Source organism: Thunnus albacares, chromosome 3 (assembly GCF_914725855.1).
Source record: "Thunnus albacares chromosome 3, fThuAlb1.1, whole genome shotgun sequence".
Lineage (NCBI taxonomy): Eukaryota > Metazoa > Chordata > Actinopteri > Scombriformes > Scombridae > Thunnus > Thunnus albacares.
In genome coordinates, this window is record NC_058108.1 from 24,972,227 (window position 1) to 24,992,953 (window position 20,727).

Sequence of the window (20,727 nt, forward strand, 5' to 3'; positions counted from 1 at the left end):
ATGACAGAAGTGAATAAATATTGCCCGGTAACTTAAAATATTAAAACCTGAACTTAGCTTGCATGAACATGGTGTTATGGTCATCATCAACTGTTTCATATTTTGACTCCAGCTTTGATTAGGTCTTTATGCTTCAAACAGTGAGTGCTGATTGATTTATACTCTTGTGGTGAAAACATATCAAATGGATTCAACAAATTAAATTAATCCATTAAGGAATCCTGTTTGAAATAATCAGATTTTTTTGGGGGGGGGACATCAATGGGGTTTTATATAACTGCCAAACAGAAATTGTATTTATTAATTTTTTTGCAATTAATATCTCTTTTAAAATGGCCAATATTCAAAGTCCTTTTTGTGCTTGAACGGTCCTTATGTTTTTTTTGCGTTGTCTTTTTTCCCCATATCAAATGACAACAAAATATTTGTTTGCAATTCAGTCTATATTTATTTAATGTCCCCTCGTTTTATGTTTTTCCACTCCGAGTCCGGCATAATGTCTAATGAAATGTGACGGTTTTGCCGATTTATTTAAGGCTCAATGAAAAAGCGGATGCTAAACTGACACTGACCGATCTGGTTCTTTGAGTCAATTAAAGTCTATCACATTAACCCCAATCACAGTCACTGAAAATACACTGCACTACCAGAACAAAAAGCCATGCTCCCAGAGCATTTAACCAATCACTTAGACTACATCTAATTGGTAGTGTGTTTCACTGAACTCAGCTTCAATTAAAATGTTGCCCTGGAAGGCTGGGAGGCCCGGGAAAGACTTTAAAATTTATATCTTATCCGTTTACTTTGTTAGTCAATACTGATGATATTGTGACTGTGGTAGTCCTGCAACTACAGATTATTTTAATTATTGATTAATCTGTTAATTATTTTCTCAATTAATAGATTAATCATTTGGTCTATAAAATGTCAGAAAATAGTGAAAAAATACAAGGTGACGTCTATTTGTACGTGAAAAGCAGTATACCCTTTTTGAGAGGCTATAACTAGAGAGTGTTTGGCATTTTTGGCTTGAAAAATGACTTATTATAATGGTCACGGATTCATTTTCTGTCAATCTGTATAACATTTATCTGCTCATTGATTAAGTTTTTCCCAACTCATAATCTATTTTTTTTTAATTAGGGGCAAATGTCCACTCCATTGTATCATTAGGGTATAAAAGCTAGTGCTCAAACTATATGATGAGATTTGTAGTACATGTTTATGTTATACTATACATTAATGACAAAATGGGCTTAAAAGATGCTGCAAATTTTTAAGGTCTTCATCAAAATATCTTGTCTCTTCACTCCGTCACCTTTCATCTTTAGCTTTCACTTCATTCCCCATTACCTCTGTTGATGCTTCTTGTTCTCCACACAACAAGCTCTCCCTCTTCATCCTTCTCTTGTGTTAGCTCTATAAGAGGCCGGTTCAATCCCTGACCATCAAATCCCCCAAGAGAGGCCTTGCTACCATTTATTTCCAGTTAAACCAGAACAAGTTGGCTCAGGTTTTCAGCTTAAGGCCTAATTTTAGTTTTGTCCTAGCTTACCTCTGAGCTCTCCCAAGAACCAGACTCTCTCCAGACACACAGGAGAACATTGTGAGCGTGTGCACCATCTGAGCCTGGGCCCCTCAGGCCCTTGCTGTATCAATAATGCAGACATGACCACACTGATTGGAGGAGACAACTGGTGTTTAGAAGGAGCAAACCCAAAAGAGTACTCTGTCTCTACACAAGTTAGCACTGCTCTCGGTTTGCCGCTGATTTAGATGAACAACTGCTGGTATGATTGCTTGGCTTGATCCAATAGCTTTGGCGCCATGGATGTGCTATGGCATGTATAGACATCGCAGGCATGTATGTGCACATACATACGCACACACCTATACATGTGCACACACTCAGTCACCCAGGTGAGGGAAGGCACACACAACACCCAGTCTTGTTGATGGGTCCATTGATTTTTGAAGGCCTCGCTCCTTTTTCCCTTTTTCTTTGATTATTAATTCACAGAAGCAAAAGAGAACTGCCCAGTGCTTTTAAATCTTAACTACTCACTGACCTACCATCTAAGGGGAAGATGTACCCTACAGTGCATGTACATACATGTTGGATATGGGCAATTAACAAAGAGGTCACTTAAATAAATTAAATTTTTTATATCATTTAACAGGTAATGCTTCCCCGGGTTTGATTTATCATATTGCTCAGTATTGCCATATTACATACCATACATGTATAAATTCAAACTAAATCAGACGATATACATGTGGTGTAAATCTATGTCTATTGGATGTATCATGGTAAAAATCACTTCCTCAACACTTTGAAATTACTCAGTTACATAAGGCCAGTATGATGATGAAATCAAAGCGTAAGTGCTGGGTGCTGGGTAATGGCCAAAGGATAAGAAGTGCTGGGTGTGGGAAATAGCCAAGCTGACCGACTGTACTCAAAGGAATTAACATTTTTCTCTGACTAAAGGGTTTCTGAAACTTATAAATGCCTTTTCATGTCAAAAGAATACAGTATAATATTTTTAATTTAGCTTTCTATTTTGTTAAGGTATGGAAGTTAAAACATGACAAATGTTGTGTACATGCATGTAAAGATTTGATTTTTTTTTTTTTTCTGTAGATGCAGAAACAATTCCTGTTCTCCTTTTTATGATGAAGTGTCCAGTTTTGTCATTTCCAAAATAATTCACTAGAGGGAGCAAACACAAAGCTCTTCAGTCTTTCCACACACAGAAGATAAAAGTGGATAAAAACACACAACACATACTTTGTACACATTAATTTAGTATCAATTTCTGTTCTTCTATACTGAATACACATTACAGCACATTGGGTATAAAAAACATTCCAAAGCCTGTATGTTATAAAAAGACATTTAACATACTTCACACTACCTTCTTCAGCATTCCTGTGCTACACTTTCTTTTAGACAAATTGTGCTGCGAGACTGCGACACTTTGAAAACTTTTCATTTTGGATGAAGAACATTCACAAATGGCAGGGGGGTAACAAGGTTTTCTTCTTTGAATGTTTGTGCCTCCAAAAGATGATTTCGCAAAGGGATTCCAGTTCAATACTGCATGCTCTGCTCTTTTTGATCAGTTGACTTAGCGGTGTTTGTTTGTCCAATGTTGTGATGCTTCTGATTAGTGAAGATAGATTAATGAATCATAAAAGACATGTTAGAAGTGTCTTCTCTCAGGGACACATCCATTCATCTGCAGAGAAACTCATAATACATTTTTTACTTTTCACTGCATAATTAGACATATTGATGAATATTAACAATTAAGTCTTTCAAATGTCTTATTTTATCTGACGCCAGATGAAGACTGCTGCTCTTAGTGAATTCATTCCTGAGATGCTCCTTGCCGAAACATCTAAGATTCACCCAGAAGGCTGTGCTCTGCTTGCTCCATGCTAGTTGCTCTGGGCATACGCCCCCCCATGCCTGCATCCCTCATCTAGCACCCACCCTTCCACTCTCCCTTTTTTCCTTTTTCCCCTCCACAATTTTTTTTTCTTTTTGCTGTTTTGATATATTTCTTTCCACCCCACCACCATATTCAAAGACTTATACAATATACATGTTCCATCTGGTCAAACTTGGTGAACTTAAATATACCTGTCAAGTGCAACTTTAAAGTTTCCCTCGCAACCTCTACTGGGTCTCGCCCAATCCACCAAGGCTTTAATTAAAAAGCAGCCCCAGTTCCAGGATGTGCTTCTAAATGAGGGAGTTTGCGCTGGCAGACGAGGAGCTGGGGTCTTGCAGTGGGACCCGGCTTGTGGCTTTCATCACTTCCACTCCACAGCTCTGAAGTTCCGGAGAGGCATCTGTCTGACTTGAATTGGAAAGATGGAGAGATGCACAGTGAGAGAAATTTAGAGGAGAAATTGAAGAACCAAGACAGGAGTGGGGGGAGGAGTGGGTGGGTGGGGGTGGGTGGGTAGGTGGGGCTGGGGATGTGGGGGCTGATACCCTCCTTTTGTTCTGACTGTGCAGAGGGAAAGTGAAATGTTAAAGGTAGACTTTTTTTTCTGCATTAATGCAGGACTTTTGCACATAAGTTTAAGTGACTGCATGATCATATGAAATTTTATTTATAAGAATTCTATTTCTTTATGTTCATTCATTAATTATCCCATTTCCTCTCATTTCTGATGCAATAAATATTAACAATTTTGATAGAAAAGACTTAAAAGTACAATTCATGTAGTTTATGTTTTTTCAACACTAATAAATTCATCAGAAAACTTAATGTTGAATTAGTTTAAGAACATTTATAATACCTGTTTCTCCATTTGTATATTTTTGTAAATGTCTAATCAACTATAAATAAAGCTAATGAGCTTGTATGATGTTTGTGTAATAATATGAAAAGTTCAATTGTATTGCTTGCCCATAAAAAAATGAAAAAAAAAAAAAATTACAAGGCCATAGAAACAACATTCTGTCTTGATCAGTGTTTATCTCAGCATAGCAGAGAGTCTGTAAAGATTTATAACCTCGCTGGTGGACATTCCTGAAAACCAAGCAATTATGACATCTAGTGGTTCTTTCCTCAAAACACAGTATTGCAGAGAAATGTTCCTGTGCACCCACAAACCACTTATCAAATTTGAGAACTTGGAATTCTGAAGTTGTAAGATTGTAAAAATATGTTTTTCCATCCCTCCAGGCAGAACATGCAACCCCAAAGTGGTTCTATAACAAATTCAAGCATAGTAACATTTCAAAAATCATGAACATGTAAGTAAAAGTCAGTCCAGGCTTGCAACTATTTGCTCTTTTGTACCAGGAGAATTAAAACAAAACCAGAATTAAATTTCAAACTGTCTCCATTTGTTTAAACAAAATCAAAATGTTTGCAGAAAGTGACTTTTTTTTCTTTTTGATGTGATCTGGCCACATGTGTTTAATGTTTGGATCTGTGGTTCCCAACCTGGGGTTGGAAACACCTCTGAGAGGTCGCAAGATAGATCTAAACAGGTCACAACATGATTGATAAGACAGGAAAAATAAGAAGATTTCAGACATTTCTTTTATCTTTGTTATTTCCCTGTGAACTACTGGATAGTTTTATCTCTTTGTGCCTATAAAATGTATTCAAACTAACAATCTAAGAAGGTAAAAAACACTTTTTGCTTCAAGTACTCATAGCTCATGAAAATATATCATCTTTCATATATATTTTAAGGGGTCACAAGTTGACTTTGCTTAATTTTAAAGGGTCATAAGCTACAAAGGTGGGGAACCACTGGTTTACATTGTATACAATTCTGATTTATAAGTAGTGTTAAATGTTAAAAGCCATTCTATAATTCAATAACTTATTTTATTACTGTTTATAGAAACCATCCTTTTATTTTCAAAAATCAAAAGGCCCAGAATTCATCCAGAGCTTGACGATTCTAGGCAGAGAGCCAAAGCCCACTGAACCCTGTGAAAGGTTAGAAATTTCTCACGCATGTCTGTAGCTAGTCTCTAAACATGCTTTTTGCTTAGAGTCCTTGCTTCGGTCATTTATTGCCAACAACAGTATGCAACACAAGGGGGATTTCCAAAACCTAACAGTAAATCAACTATAAGTTCAAGGCACTAAAGGACAGTGTACACTGTTCTGACAGTATTACGCACAGTATAGTTACATAACACTTTAATAAACATGATGATAGACATGATTATAAATATACTTTTCTTTTAACGCACAGACAACTGGTAGATCTGCCCAGCTGAATGATTATGTATCTGTCTCCCCTATAGTGTCATTACAAATCAGCTGTTGGTCTCTCATGAGGGGGCATCAAACGAAGGGATCAAATATCAAATACCATAAACACTCATATCTATGCATGGACATATGGAGGTAGTCAATGTCATTACATAATCAGTCCTGGTGTTATGTCACTCAGATTTTTAAAAAATTAAGATAGAAAACTGGAGAAATGGAGGCATTTTGTTTGCTTCTATGTAGCTTTAGGAGGAACATAAACATGTGTTGTCCGGTTGCTATACAACATGCACTAGGATTTGACCCTGTGTATTCCTACCTCTTGGGATTAGTGGGGAAAAAAAAAACAGATGCCAAGAAAAGTGAGGTAAAGTACCAGGTTTTTTGCAACAAATCTGAGAAATCATCAATTTTGAATAAAAAACATTGTATTTATTTAATGTCTTTTGAAAAAGTTCCTCAGAACAACACAAAATAAACTCATTACAACCTATTTACATATTTGCAATGCCTGAGAAGGTCAACAAAGAAAATCCTCCCCAAACTGTTATTTTCATTAAATGTTTATGTGACATCTATTAGATTATTATTTGAAAACTCTGTTTAGAGAGCAGAATGTTGTGTATTTGTATTTGCTTGCATCAAGTCAGGGCAGTGTTTAGCTTTCTCTTGGCATTTGATCTTTTATCTGTAATGCATTTTTCCGTGTCAGCTGCGAAGCCTTCTACCAATTAAATGCTACCATATGTAGGGTAAGGGCACTATTGAAGCACGAAGGTTTTGGTTTTATTTTTATTTTCTTAAAAAGATAGTAAAAAAAAAAAAGTTTAATGCTAAGAAAACTGCTACAAAAATGCCTTGCGTGCTCAATATATTAACAGTAAATATGTTCTCCACAGATTAACACAGATTTGAGAGTAAAATAGTGAGACCTTTGAATGCTCAGATGTGATTAGTGATACATCTGTTGGCTGACATTTCTTGGACGAAATGCTTATCAGCGACTGGTCAAGCTATGTCAGTTATACTGTAGCAGTCTGTTTTCAATTGTATACGCTCTGGGACTCACCCTATATATAATAAATCATAATAATCACTACAATCACTCTGTTTCTTGTCCAACTGCTCAGTGTACAGTCTTTCAGCCATGTCTGTGCCGCTATGTTTGTTTGCTTTCATGACTAAGTTTTGTTTTGTTTTCATCCACCCCCCCCCCCCCCTTTTTTTTATAGTAACCCCCATGTTCCTTGTTTGCAGTTTTCATGTTTATAGTTTTGTGTAGGGAGGTTTTGTTGATAAACAGGATAATTTGAACCAAGTTGTAATTTGGGGACTACTTAGAAGGCAAAAGTGTCCCAGTTGCTTTTTAAAATCTTACTATGAATAGTTGGTGGTTTCATTAATACTGCATAATATGTGGGTGATGCAACATCATTTTTAATAGGTGTGTTTCTGGGAAATTATGGATAGCTGATGTGCTGTTGATTTCAGGACTTGTTTGGATGAAAAATATCTCTTATGCAGCAATGGAAAGGCAATAAAGCAGATTTTCCATTGCCGTAATCACTATCGTATAATTTGCAGTACAGTACTTTAGTAGTTTGACAGGTGGTTATGTACTGCGCATATCATTTGCATGAGGCCAGTGTGTGTATCTGTGTGTAAATTGCATGATCCAGACTTAAAAATAGCTTCTTCCCTTTCACTTTATTAATATAAAACATAAACAATTTTCTTGGATAACACACTGATTTGACTTACATACTTTCACAGTTTCTTTGCAGTGCAGACGCCATAAACAGAGGAAACAGAGGGAGCACAAGACTCTCAAAGAGATGACATTTTAACCAGATCAAAACCAGCTCTGCTATCATCTGGGTTCCCTGAAAAACATTTCTATGTCCTCTAACACGCACCAGTGGCACGCCACAGACACCAAAACACACACACACATGTGCATACTCACACACGATCTGTCTTTCGTTTCCCCTCAAAGATTCACTTCAAACTTCCTTCCGTTCCCATTCAAATATTTCGGTGGACTAAAAATTACGAGAGACATGAAACAAAGAAATAACGTGGCTCAAACAGTCCCTCATGCCGTAGTCTATGCAGACAGTTAAACCAAGCAAGGGAAGCAAAACATAGCTAAACATACACACACATACACACACGCACACACAATGTTTTCCTTGTGTAATTAAATCATCCCATACTCGGTCCATGGGATCTCCCTCGAGGATTTAGAGGCCCACACTGACAGTCCCCCAGGTCACAGGGGTGGCTGTTTTCCTTGGGCATGTTTCATGAGACTGCATGTGTTCTCTCTGGGAATTGGGTCCTTTAGAAAAAAGGTGGAGATCTGGATTCCGGACATCAGAACAATTGTTGAGCACAGACTCATCTCAGCCCTGCACCCTAACACCACGAGCAAAAATGGGTCTTTGATTGAAGAGCATCCCAGTAGGTGGCTTCGCATTCACAATATGCTAGAGGTCATCTCAGGTTGTCTTGTGTTTGCTCTGTTTATATATTATTAAGGACTCGCAATGGCAAAAATCACAAGACACCATGAGTTTTAGATATGAGGACTCTGAATGTGTCCATGTCTTGCTCCTTGTATCACAAGGGGGGTGGGGCAAGGAGGGTATTCCTGTTTATGATAGTCTGGGATTAAGTTCAAAAATTAAGACAAGGCATCAAGACAGAATATGAAAGCAACACAAGGCGATGTAAAGTTTCATTTAAATACAATTAAAAAGTGTTAAATTTGGAAATAAAAAAGAAGCTAAAATAGAATAAGACAGATAAAAGAGGAGAATAAAAGTTACAGTGCGGTGTAATATATTAACCCTTAAATCCGGCTTAATTAAAAGCGGTGGCAAACAGAAAAGTTTTCAGCCGTGATTTAAAAGAACCGAGGGTTTCAGCAGACCTGCAGTTTTATGGGAGTTTGTTCCAGATATGTGGAGCATAAAAACTGAACGCTGCCTTTCCATGTTTAGTTTTTACTCTGGGGACAGGAAGCAGACCCGTCCCAGATGACCTGAGAGGTCTGGATGGTTCATAACGTAGCAGCAGATCATAAATGTATTTCGGCCTTAAACCATTCAGTGCTTTATAAACCAACAGTAGAATTCTGAAATCAATTCTTTGACAGACAGGAAGCCAGTGTAAAGATATGAGAACTGGAGTGATATGATCCACTTTCTTGGTCTTAGTGAGGACTCGAGCAGAGATGGGAAGTATGACTCAATATTTTGACAAATCACAGAACAGCCAGAGAATAAACACTTCTTATTTTTATTTCTCTTACGTTTTCTAACATGTCTTACACTATATGAGTTTTGTAACACAGTTTCCAGTCACCAGTGGCAGCAAAGCTTCTGAGCAGCACTCAGTCTGCATTGTTACTGTAGGTCACTGAGAAGTGACTTAACAGTGAGTTTTTATTTCTTTAAGTCTTTCATTTGCAAATGTCGTGAGCACTGATGGCTTGATACTTGTCAGTTCAATTAGAGAGCCCCTTGGGGAAGTAAAAGTAAATTTAAATGATCAATAAAATCTTAAAATCAATCCTAAACCTTACATATAATGCTGAATAAAGACAAGAAAAGGTTTAATACAGACATGACGTTTAGACAGTCTGGCAGCAACTCTTTGCGTCAGCTGGTTTTTCCTTGATTTCACAATACCGGTAGTTAGTCATGATGAGATAAAACGCCTATGTTTGTCCAGGAGTGAAGTGGAATAGGTGCTCTCTATTGGAGATTCAAATCAAACAATCATCAGTCAGCAGCAAAGTATAACGAATGTGTATCCTAGATAAGGGCAGTTTCAGTGATGTGTATGATTTGGGCACCAATCTAGGAATTCCTAGAAATATGTATTACTTTGCTAATAGAAATTGATTGGGCAAAGAAAGTGTTTAAAAAGGAAAGCTAATAAATATGTCTAAAACTGTGTAAAATACAGAGTGGATTTCTTTGTAGCCTGTCTCTAAGGTGGATATATGGGTACATATATTGATTTAATATATTGGAATATATTGGTTTAGAAAGAAATTCACATTAAAAAAATAGTGTGAATTTTGCACAGGGATCATATTGCAACAGTTAAATGGAGGTACTTCTGTGCCTTTATCATGCAATCAAACAGAATAGGTTAGCAGTCAAAAAATAGATTTGAGATCAAAACTATCAGCATTGCAATCAAAAGTTTTTTATTGCAAATAAAAATAAATTTGTGATTAAAATGCCAATCAAAAACTTTTGTTTGCAAATCCAAAAGTTCTGTTTGCTGTTGCACTGAATCTCATGGGCAGGACCTACGCTGAAAGATGTAAGACACATCTCTATTGGCCAGGTTCGATTGGAGTGACAGCATTTTAACCCATTTTATTTTGTCATCAACCCATCAGATTCTGTGACCTGCAGTGTTGGAAGAAGTACTCAGAACCTTAAGTAAAAGTATCAATTCCACAATGTAAAAATACTAATTTAAAATCCTAGTTAAAGTAAGTAAATTTAGCTGGTAATACTTCTGTACTTTTACTTAAGTAGAATTTTAAGTGCAGGATTTTATTTGTAATGGAGTACTTCTTCCAACACTGCAGATCACAGAATCTGATGGGTCACCAAATACGGTGTAACATGTAGACTGGCCAATAGAGATATATCAGCGCAGGTCCCACCCACAAGATTCAGCTCAACAGCAAGCAAAACTTTGGATTCACAAACAAAACCGTTTGATTTGCATTTTAATCACAAATTTATTTTATTTGCAATAAAATATTTTTTGATTGCAGTGTCGATAGTTTTGCTCTCAAATCTATTTTCTGATTGTAAACCTATTCTGTTTGATTATAATACAGACACAGAAGTACCTCCATACAGTTACAGCATCCTTTCACAAAACTTACAAAATAACTAATTCATCAATGCATCCCTGAATTCCGTCTGACAATATTGTTGAAATAAAATGGAAATCGACATTTCCATTATTCTCCATTATCCTTTTTAATAAGTGCTGGGAAAAAAATCAGATGACCATTCAATAAGTTTCCTCTGGTGGCAGGATTTTGAACTACAGTATGTTTCTTTTGTTACAGCAGCAGAGTCAGAACTTAATGTTAACTTAAGAACTGCTAACGTTTATTGAATGTTGTAAATACTGTATGTTATTTCCATGAAACAATACCAAATTCTATTGGTATCTATTGTGAAAAATGATGCTCTAGACATCAACTTGAGGAACAGTAGACCTCCTGCTGATGTACAGCTTCAAGTCCATCCTCAGGTTAGACGTATTGATGGCTGGACCATTTGAGCAGAGAGCCAGCAGGCTGCAGTCATTAGATGGAGGTGGAGGTATGGCTGTAGGCTGTACTGTGATCCAAGACTTCTAACCATGTAATCCACTCTGCTCAGAGGGTCCCTAACCGCAGGAAGCCTCTCATGCTGCTCCACTGATCTCTACTTCATGGCCTCAGTGCACCATAACATGCTTCACCCGGTTTCACCAATAAATAAATAGATGACGTATATATCATGTTTTATATGGTAATGAAGGTGCGCTATGGTGGAATGACTTCCACGGTATTGATGCAGCTTGGCTTCTTGATGTTTATGTCTGTGTTGTGTGTTCAATATGAATGGCTGGAGTCAGTGTATAGATTTTTTGATGTTGTTAGTTCAACAAGAATAGATATAATCAAATTGTCTTCAATGGGACTATGTAACATGAGAGATTTATGAGGTTAAGAGTAGCTTTGAGAAGTACGATCTCAATTGTAAACCAGACTTACAGAGAACAATTAGCTCAGGAGGGCACTTATTATGTGACTCATTTGGTCAGGTACCTTTGATTTTATAATTAGTTTGCTGTTACAGGATTGTTTCAATATTATTTATATTGTCGTGATATTTTCAAAAATCCAGTGAGAATACAATGATCACAAGTTACTGCATACTTCTCACAATGTTTGAAACCCTCAGGAAAAGGCTAAAAGGCTCAAATTTAATTATGATACAGCACTAGATAGCACAACTATAAAGATAAACAAACAAACAAAAAACTTTACTGATTTGTCCACTTATTAAACATGCATGATTTCAGGAATGGAGGGACATAGTTAAGTTATTTGGAAATAAAAAAGCAACCTAAAATGCTATTTCCTGTCATTTATGACAACCCAAAAACACATTATGGTAAAAGTGGTCATTATGCTTTGCTAAATTGTCTTTCTTTCACAATAGTAAATTATTATGACTACCCTGAGTGAAAAATGTATTTATCACTGTTGATGGTAAACTGATGATGAGTTTTCCATATAACATTTGGTGGGGGGTGATGGTGATGATGTTTTACTCTTTGATGATTGAGTTGGATAATGATGACTGGATGTACTGTAGTCCAGTATTTGTATTATGTGGTCACTTTATGTGCATGGCAATTTTTGTGAGCTTATGTGTTGTGTTTAAGCATATGTTTCACATTTTATTTGTTTCATGTATTTTGTTATGTTTTAAGTATCCTTAGTTCTATTTTGTGTGCACTATGTTTGACCTGGCTAAAAGACAAATTTCCCTTTTGAGACAATAAATTCAAAGTTAAGGTTGAAATGGTACAAGAATTAGAAATGCTGTACTAATTTGTGTATAATGTTAATATTATTGAACCCGGAGAGAAAAAGAGATGTTTGTAACTGCAATAAGAAATATCTTCAGAGATTTAAGACAAAGATTAGGACATAACAGTTTTAACATTCACCATGCTTTTTTCCCTGTTTCTACTGGTGTCCTCTAAGGATTATATTATTATTACATTTTTTAAAATATATATATGTTGTTTTTTTCAGATATACACAATAGATGCAGATACACCAGAACAATATTTTCAATATTGTTGCAGGAATCTGATACTGGAGTTTTTTGTTTTGTTTTGTTTTTCGATACAACAATATTAAGTCTTTGGGTTGTATGTATACAGTTGATTAACCATAGCTTGAGTGATTATTGAAATGTCCTAATTCACTACAGGGTAGTGTGAGCAGACCAGATAAGAGTTTAGCCATTAACTGACATTTCTAATAATCACAGTTTCACATACAGCAGCCCTGTCTTCTGGAAGAACATTCCATGTAAACAAGCGCAGGAAATGATGATGATGATGATGTCTGCCTGTGGTTTTCGGGAAGACTGTTATTCTGGCACTCAACTAGTTTGACTTTGTGAAAATGAATGTCCTTTGCGAGTCACATGAGTGTTGACACATTGGCTGCCTGACTGTACTTTCTTGAAAAGAAATTTCTCAAGCTTGCTACAGTCCAACTGTTGGGAAACTAGACTGAAACTTTAACATCTATCGTCATAGCATGCTGTTTTATGATATTTTAGTGGAGGTGTGAATGAGATAAACAAACCATTACCAAAATTCCCCCAAATGCTATTAAGACAATGGAGCAATGATACCTAGCAGCGGTCTAGTTCTGACATGCGATTATCTCCTGAAACCTGATTTTCAGATTTTTTGATTGTTTGGGGGGTTTGTTTTGTCACATTTTTTCTCAAAATATTGTATGTTTTCATATATAAGAAAGGGTTTAAGTTGTGTCTATCATCAGTCTTTATCAACCCAGTGACGTCAACATCTCAGAGAAGCACACTCAACCGAGAGAACTTGGCATTATGAAAGCATGACGCCTGAAGTCAATAACCCGTATCTCCGAACATACAGTAAGTTGCTTTGTAGCCCTGCCCTGGCATGCCTGGCAGTGCCCATTTCCTCAGCTTTGATGATCAAGCAAAGGAAACACCAGTCAATGTGAGAGGCTTGGTCAGTATTAGTCTTTCTACACTGAGACTGATTGCATGAGCGATAAGGGGAAGACGAAGCAAACCAACTCTATCAGCTTGAGTCAAAAGTGAGTCAGACAGAGCAGTGAATATTGAACTTTCATTCTTTGGGTGGACAGGAAAATACGACTCTAAATGAATGATAATGTTGCTCCATGTCTGCTAGATGAATGTTCCAGCCATTGTTTGCTAACATGTTCTCCATAACAACTTTATCGGGTAATAATACATCAATGTTGTGTTTACAGCTTGCTCTGCTAAATCCAAGTGGCTAAAAATGTATTAATCCTCCTTTAAGCTAATCAGGAAGTTCTTCCATTATTTTAATGACTTATTAGAATTTACATATACAGTCTTGATGGTTTATTGTAAGGAAGAAAACATACAGTACAAATCATTATTAATCATGTCCCAACACCTTAAACTGCAGACTTGATGAGTAATTATAAATTGTAAAAAGCCACTTTTTAAAAGTGAAGGATTTTCACTTAATTTTGGTGACTTACTGATGTTAATACATTTTAATGTTAATAAATGTCGATGCAAAGGAAGTTTTCATTCAAATGTGAGCTCACAACCCTGGCAATGTATAAGCTTTTATTTATGCACTATAACCACTTACTGCATAGTTATTATTTAGTTAGTTAGTTAACAAACCAACCAACCAACCAACTTCATGAACCTTGTGGATAGCTCTGGACTTGTGCCCTTTGCTGTCCATAAACATGAGGAGGAGCCAGGTGGCAGCATGGGACCAAGGCTTAGTGAAGGTTGTTTTTTTGTATAAGAAATAAATTAAAATGAAATAAAATAGAATAGAATAAAGTAAAATAAACAGAACTGGAATAAAAGCCAACAGAGCTCAGCAAGGTGTGTGTGCTTGTGTGTCTATGTATGTTTGTGTGGGAGGGGAAGCAGCTGGTAGTCGAAAGTAAAGCATAAATATAAAGAGAAAGAGAACAGTGAACAGTAGAAATGATACATATGAGGTGTGTGGAATGAAGTAAAATAGGTTAAACTTAAATTAAATCATGGGGGTACTGTCAGTGGCAGAATTTTGATAATTATTGCGGTTTGCTTTGCAGGATTATGGAGAGGGGTGATCCAGTGGCCCAACCAGTCAAGGCAGACAGCCACCCACCTTGAGCTTGGTTCTGCTTGAGGTTTCTTCCTGTTGAGGGGGAGTTTTTACTTGCCGCCGTCGCCAAGTGCTTGCTCTTTGGGGAATTGTTGGGTCTCTCTAAATTAAAGAGTACAGTCTAGACCTGCTCTTGTGAAAACTGCCCTGAAATAACGTTTGTTAAGATCTGGGACTATATAAATAAAATTGAATTGAATTGAAAAACTGTGCCTCTTGGATTAACAGCGACAGTGCTGGGTTGCGGATTGCTCCATGTATATATTTCTGTGTACGTATTACTGCATACGTATCTATATAGCATTATAAATGATTCAGTATAACTGTTTACTTGGTCAAGAGAGAGATAATTAAACCCTTTCAAAGTATGCCATATTGTAAAGTATTACCACTTATTCAAATAAAGATATAAACAAATATCTCAATTTTGCCCATCAGCTGAAAATGACCTTTTCAGTGTTGTATTTCAGTTTGAAAAGCTTCCTGGATTTAATTGTCTACACAGGTGGGCCTCTAAGTATCCTTTGACCCTCAAGGCTGAATAAGGGTCCCATTATAGAAGTCAAAGGTCAGTTTAGTGCTTGAGGCTAATTGATCTGAGTGGTGCTTAGATATGCATATCCCATGAATCACAGCGATCACAGCTAATAAGTGTGATTATCCAGATATTTTGGCACATCAGGCCATCAAAGGCAGTATCTTTTCTTTAGCATTATAGATTTGTGTTAACTGTTTTTTAGCCTTGTGTCTGATCTTTAAACTGTGGGGTATTAAGGAAATTGACATTTTCACATAGTGTTCTCCAATGTCTCTTAACACAGGCCTTCATTAATCATGAGAATATAAATCTACTTAACATGTTCAGAATACACAGACTACAAACAGACAAATAGACATTCAAGACGTGTCACATATGATATCTCAGCCTCTAATCAGAGACGTAATTACTGCCAGATGGTGTCAGTCTTCTCTCCTGTAACCTTTGACACCCCCCCTCTTTGTCTCTTACTCATACACACAAGGGAGAACGATAAGGTCCAGGGAGTTACGGCCCAGTCTGCTGGAGGAGTGAAACTCAGAAGGAGGTCATACAGTATGAAGGGCTAGATGAGGCCAGGAAATCCCTGCAGTCTGTTAATCAACATGGAGGATAAACAAAATAAAACCAGGAAAGGTAATGCATCATGCATGACGGTATTATGAGATAACCACAGTATGCAAGACTGCAGCTGTTTGACAATGTGATGACATGAGATGTCAATAAACATTCAGAACACTGATTATCTGTCTGTGTGTTTGTTTCGGGTGTTTTCATCAAGAAAACTGGTGAATATGGTTTATCTGTGCTACAGTTCAACAGCCTTAAAGGGATAAGCCTGATATTATTCTATTTTTGTGAACAAATTCCATGAAAAGACCACAACAAACAATGTTTTAGTCACTCTATTAATATTTTTGGATTTCTTTACCCTGTTTGTGGCACTCAGCCCCAAGCCCACTGATTCCAGCTAAAGACATTAACTCTTAAAGTTTAGTTTTAGTTTAATTCTTAAAAAAGCAAACAGTAATGTCCTAAAACAGCTGGGCACTGTAATTTTTGGCAAAAGTTACCCAAAAGTTATTCAGGAGTAGATAATGCATTTGTTGGGGACTACTTTCAGCAATGGATTAATACACATGAGGTGTTCTAGTGAGTATTTACAGCAGCAGGATGGCATATGTTGGATTGACACAAAACAACTGTGCCCATGAAATATTGTCCTTCAAAGATAAACAACAGGAGCAGTCGTTTATGCAAGTGCCCCAAAACAACATACCGGTATTTACGTTTTAAGCGATTGAAGCCCTCCAGTGGCAATAGTAATTATGACTGGAGCAAAGGAAGACATCAGGTCATGTCATTATTTTCAAAGTCCACATAGGGAGAAGGTTGGGACGCATGAATGGGTCAACAAAACTTCAGACTTTAACACAAGAGAGATCACCGTTTGTTTCTCATTTCCAACTGCAAGTCAAAGCTGCTTGAGTCAGTGACTTCAATCATCCCCTAACCTTACCCACATGTTCAATACTGTAGCTATGACAACAAAGGTCCCCTAACCTTAAGAACATAGTACTCCTAATCCAAACCATGATATTTCTCTAAACCTAACAAAGGGGCTTTTGTGCCTAAACCTAACCAGACCTTATCCACATACTTGTCACATCATAAACGTATTTTGGAGGCACAGACAAATAATGTTGTCCTGCCAATTACTGCTGATATGGGCGTCAGATCAGAAAACGTTTCTTTGTGTCATTCTGGAGTGCATGGGCCAACATATGGAACAACCTATCATGTTGTTTAATTTGGAGGACTTCTTGGCCCATAATCATGGTAATGAAGGAACATGTCACCCAATGCAAGAGCTCATTAATGTGTTTTAATAGGTTTTGGACAACAATTGAGATGTCACAGTGAAATAAGCTGCATCAGACTTTCATACCCAGACAATACTTGTTAGTAGGATTAATGCATTATTAATTTTGGTCTTTTCATGGCATGTGTTGACAATAACAACAGTTTTTAACTTAGAAATATTGAAATCTGCAAAATCCAATAATTCAATGGGGTTCTTTGCCATAAATTAAGCTTACAAATATACAGTATGACTTCCACAGTGTGCATGCATGGTCTCATTACTCTGACAGGTGCAGCACATACAATGAGCATGTGCGCATGTGTTAAAAATAGACTTTGCTTGAACAACCCTAATTGTTATTAACCCATCATAACACAAAAATAGAAGGTTGATTACCCTTGTGTATGAATTGACCACAGTGGTCCTATTTTTGGCAGTTATTTTTTGCTCTTCATTATATTTCACTAGCTAAAGCATCCATGTATGGCAGATCTTTGGTCCAAAGCGTTTTTGCTGGAGTATCATAGTGAGTTTCATAAGTTCAGTAACCTGGTACTGAATTTTATAATTCAGGGTCCTTCTTTAAAGCAGTATCCCTTATTGCCATGTAGTCATGGAGCAAACATAATAGCACAAAATGGCTCTGGATTCCTTTTTACGCTATTATTTAAAACCAACATTTAAAATGGTTTGCACCAGATAATGACCTTGAGATTTACACTGATATGCCAGTTCATTTGTTTGTTTGTTTTTATAAATGTTAGGTTTTCAAATAAAAAGTCCTTTTATTCAGTAGTTTCATAAGGCAGTCTGTCTAACAGAGGGACACAAATTGGCCAAAAGCCCTACATCAAAGCACAAAACAACACTGCCTGCAATCAAGGGAAATAAATTGAGGGATTAAGTGTTCTGGAGGGAGGAGGGGGGCCAAGGCAGGAGGTTGGTCCAATTGAAATAACAACTGGATGTGATGGACAGTTGGGAACAGATTTGGGGGAAAGCATGCAGAGGGTCAGGGGATAGGAGGCCACCTCTTGACAGACTGCCATCACATGCTATACATATGTCAACTTTGCAGCCAGGCCAGCCACACAGTCACCTGTAGTTCAAAACAGAGATGTTTCATCTGACACTTTATCAGCTAAGTTGCCTTTTGTTTTTACAATGCTTTTCTTTACTATCAGAATCGCTTCTTAGAAAGTCTGCCCTTACCAAACAGATGGATGTAGCTACAAGGTGAAATACATTAAAACTGTTGTCTGATATCAGATCTTTATCACCTAATGAGACTGAACGTAATTACATCTGGAGTTCCACCAAGGAAACCCCATCAGTCTCTCTTGACTGAGGATTGTTATCATCAGTTTTGGCCACTTGGTCTTCACAGCTGTGTTTACAAGTAGCATGCCACATTCAAATTGTACACAGATGTTTTTCAAATCCAACCTGCTTGAAGTAAGAAGTGAGAAAGGTTGATCACAGCTTCAGCAGCAGTTTATATTTTGGTGAAACTTATAAGAGTGACTTACGACAATATCATCATAACAAATTCACACTAATTACAAGGTCACATGAAATAAGTAAGTAAGTAGTAAGTAAAGTTTATTTGTATAGCACCTTTCACAGATACAAAATCACAAAGTGCTTTACATTGATGAAAAATACACTATTACAGACAATATTAAAAATAGCAATGACAACAAACAGCGCAGGGCTGACAAGTTAAAATCATAGCAACAACAAACAAATGAGGACAGAGGCACATAAACAAGTACAAAAGTTCCAAAACACAGACAAGGAAATAAGCCAAAAAAAAGCAATAAATAAAGTGGAGCCACTATTCAGACAAGTTGACCAAAAGCCTGTCTGAATAAAAACGCTTTTCAGCTGCTTCATAAAGATGTCCCAGGGAGCTGGGGATCATAGTGATAAAGGGAAAGCATTTCATAACTTGAGTGCAACAGCTTGAAAAACACAGTCACCTCGGGTTTTATAACCGGTTTGAGGGACAGCCAGTAATTTTTGTTCAGCAGACCTTGGAGCCCAGTTGGGCATATAAAGGAGGAGGAGGTCTGCAATATACTGGGATGTTTGACCATGCAAGGCTCTGTAGGTTAGCACCAGTATTTTAAATGGATGCAAAATTTTAATTGGGAGCCAGTGCAGAGAGGATAAAATTTATCAAATTGATATGTGATCTCCTGTTATTTCAATTAAAAGCTGAGCAGCTGCATTTTGGACAGTTTGGAGACAGTTCAGAGAAGTTTGATTTAAACAGGTAAAAAGACCATTACAATAATCTAAACAAGAAGAAATAAAAGCATGAATAATCATCTCTTTCTCAACCTTGGTCACCACAAATCTTAATTTAGCAAAATATAAGAGCATAAGCTTGTTGACATGATTATCAAAGGACAAGGATTGGTCAAGTTTAGTTTAAGTTTAAGTTTATTTTTATTTATATAGCACTTTAAAAGCAAACAGGTTTTGCACCAAAGTGCTTCACAAATACAAGCGTATGTATACACATACAAGCATAAAGACATATGCGTACATAACAGATAGTTGTAAAGAGAGCAAGAGTAAAATAGAAACACTTTCAGGCACAAATTAAAACCCAAAAATCAGACAGAAATAAAACAGATTAACCACAGTTATAAGTCAGAGAATAAAAGTGAGTCTTCAGATGCATCTTAAAAGCATCAACAGACTCAGCCTGTCTAATGGTCTCTAGCAGGCCATTCCAGAGCAGAGGAGCCACTACAGAAAAAGCCCTGTCCCCAGGTGTCAAAGGTGACACCTAAATTTTGAAGGTTATGCTGAACACGTTATAAGAGCTATAAGAGTTATAAGAGAGTTATAAGAGCTTCTGTCAGTTGTCAGCCATCCAAATCTTGATGGCATCCAAACATTCAGATGTTTAAGATGGACAATTGGTTACTCTCATCAGGTTAAAAGAGCAATACAACTGAATATCATCAGCATAAAAATTATAAGAGATACCACTACTGTCCAAGAGGCAGCATATATAAAGAGATCAACATAGGGCCCAGGACAGAACCCTGTGGGACACCACAAGACAGAGGCGCTGTACTTGAACTGACCCACAGGCACCAAAAAACTCCTATCAGGGTGAAAGCCAATCCAAAAAAAACAAAGAAACAACTAATACACTGCAGGGCTCCAATGTCCACTTAGAATTTATTGTACCAAAGTGATGTTTCGAACACTACTGGTCTTCATCAGACTAAAGTGACACAACGCCATCTTAAATATATACATGAATGCAAGTCACATGATCTAGTCATGTGACTCAAAACTCCAAACATCTTTTTGGTTCAATAAATTCTAAGTGGACATTGGAGCCCTGCAGTGTGCAAGCTGTTTCTTTTGACATTTGCTTACTTTCAGCCCAGCACTTGACCTCTTCAGTTTGGATGTGCAATCATACTCTTATCTTAAGAGCCAATCCAAGGCAGACCTGTAGATACCCACTAACTGATTTAGCCTATTTAATAGAATATCATGATTGATGGTATCAAAAGCAGAGCTGAAGTCAAATAACACCAATA